Source organism: Macrobrachium nipponense, chromosome 14 (genome assembly GCF_015104395.2).
Source record: "Macrobrachium nipponense isolate FS-2020 chromosome 14, ASM1510439v2, whole genome shotgun sequence".
Taxonomy (NCBI): Eukaryota; Metazoa; Arthropoda; class Malacostraca; order Decapoda; family Palaemonidae; genus Macrobrachium; species Macrobrachium nipponense.
In genome coordinates this window covers 10,139,769-10,142,268 of record NC_087207.1, presented here as the reverse complement: position 1 = coordinate 10,142,268, position 2,500 = coordinate 10,139,769, and the positions used below count along the sequence as shown (strand labels likewise).

General features: G+C 38.7%; 1 protein-coding gene across 1 annotated transcript in view; it reads left to right on the top strand.

Moving 5' to 3' along the window:
* Positions 1-2,500, top strand: part of LOC135226048 (calponin homology domain-containing protein DDB_G0272472-like) — a 26,400-nt gene that overhangs the window by 17,557 nt on the left and 6,343 nt on the right. The window lies entirely within an intron of this gene.

The following is a 2,500-nucleotide window of genomic DNA, read 5'->3' as shown; positions in this document are numbered from 1 at the left end:
TGGTTGGTTCCGAATAGTTTGTTCTGTTGGTATCCCTTACTCCTGTTCATGTATCATTGGATCTTATGTGCACTACACCCAAGAGCAAATACGGACAGACTATACATAACACGAAAGGAAGGAGGGAGGGGCCTACTAAGCATAGAGGACTGCGTCAACATCGAGAACAGAGCACTAGGGCAATATCTGAAAACCAGTGAACTCGAGTGGCTCAAGAGTGCATGGGAAGAATGACTGATAAAAGTAGATGAAGACCCAGAAATATATAGAAACAGGAGAAAGACAAACAGAACAGAGGAATGGCACAACAAACCAATGCACGGACAATACATGAGACAGACTAAAGAACTAGCCAGCGATGACATGTGGCAATGGCTACTGAGGGGAGAGCTCAAGAAGGAAACTGAAGGAATGATAACAGCGGCACAAGATCAGGCCCTAAGAACCAGATATGTTCAAAGAACGATAGACGGAAATAACGACTCTCCCATATGTAGGAAGTGCAATACGAAAAATGAAACCATAAACCACATAGCAAGCGAATGTCCGGCACTTGCACAGAACCAATACAAAAAGAGGCATGATTCAGTAGCAAAAGCCCTCCACTGGAGCTTGTGCAAGAAACACAAGCTACCTTGCAGTAATAAGTGGTACGAGCACCAACCTGAAGGAGTGATAGAAAAACGATTCAGGCAAAAGAATTCCTCTGGGACTATGGTATCAGAACAAGAGTAGGGTGATACATGCAAATAGACCAGACGTGACGTTGATTGACAAAATCAAGAAGAAAGTATCACTCATTGATGTCGCAATACCATAGGGATCACATACGTTTGAAAGAGAAAGAGAGGGAAAAAATGGATAAGTTAGCAAGAACCCTAGAAAATTAGAAAATAAGAAGGATATGGGATATGCCAGTGGAAATTGTACCCATAATCATAGGAACACTAGGCACAATCCCAAGATCCTTGAAAAGGAAACTGGAAAAACTAGAGGCTGAAGTAGCTCCAGGACTCATGCAGAAGAGTATGATCCTAGAAACGGCGCACATAGTAAGAAAAGTGATGGACTCCTAAGGAGGCAGGATGCAACCCGGAACCCACACTATACTATAAATACCACTTACTATGAGATTCAGGGCCTCTGTAACACAGTTTTTTGGACTTTGCTCCTTGTCAAAGCATGGGATGTAGCTGAAACTTGACATATGCATATTTTACAACCACACACAAATTTTGTCAGCATTTCATTCAACCTAAAAACCCGATAGTTTTTAATTTTTATAGAGTAAAAATTATCTAGCCGACGCCATGGCCAATGATTACGAGGCAAGAGTCGAAAAACATTCATTACGTAAGCAAAGTAAACATCTTTTGACGAAATGTTGCACCGCCCATCCACTAGACAGTAATTCATTGTTCCATCGGCTCTGAAACCCGAAGACTTTATGAATGGCAGAACGATACATGTGGGTGGGGTATCTGTGCTAGCGTAGTAATACTACTGTAGCAGTAGTGCCGCAACAGTATAAGCGTAATATACATGAATTAAACGTTTAGGCTAACTGCTGGGATCCTTGAGGATCATTTAGCACTTCTTACAACTACTCGAGAAGTTAGTTTTTATAGCCAGAAGTTAAATTTTGTAATCCAACAATGCCCATGATAGCCTTCAGTGTTATCCTGAATAATAGCGAGGCCAAAGTGGGTGGAGCCTCATGAAGTTATCATTCTGACGATAATTACTGGTGAAGGTTTAAAGCCAAAATACGGTACTAGCTATTTTTTTTCTTAGTAAATAGGTAGATAGCCAATAAATAAAAATTGCTTGACATTGGATATAGTAGTTATCAAATCAAGCTTGTCTACTATGTTTTTGAAAATTACCAACTATTCCCTACATCTTGTCAATCTGATTGTGATCTGTAAAGTAGACTGTAATTTCTGATGAAACTTATTTTGGGAGTTAGACTAATAATCGAAGTGTTTTTGTATTTATTAATATATTTTGTTGGTTTGTTCATTATGACAATTATCAGTGGAGAGGTTTCAGAGTTCATAAAGGTGTGCGGCTTTGCTTGTATTTAAATTTGTTTGTCATTGTTGCCAGAGGTATAGCCTTCTTTACGTATAGCCAATCATCCATCGAGAAGAGGGAAGAAATGCTGTCATAAGTTACCGTAACGATGCGTTCGAACCTTTTCTCTGAGTAAGTTGCCCGTCTTCAAAAAAGCCACTTTTACATTGTAAGTACCAAATTTATTCAACCTACGTAATGCAGAATGCAGTCAAAATTTATGACTACATATAATGTGTATTCTGAATAAGCGTTATATTTATGAAATGCATAGATAAAAAGTTATTGCGAAAAAACCGTGTTACAGAGGCCCTGAATCTCATAGTAGTCGAATTGCAGGACTGTGATAGACCCCCCCCCCCCAAAAAAAAAAAATAAATAATAATAATAATAGTTATTACATAATATCATTATTATTATTATT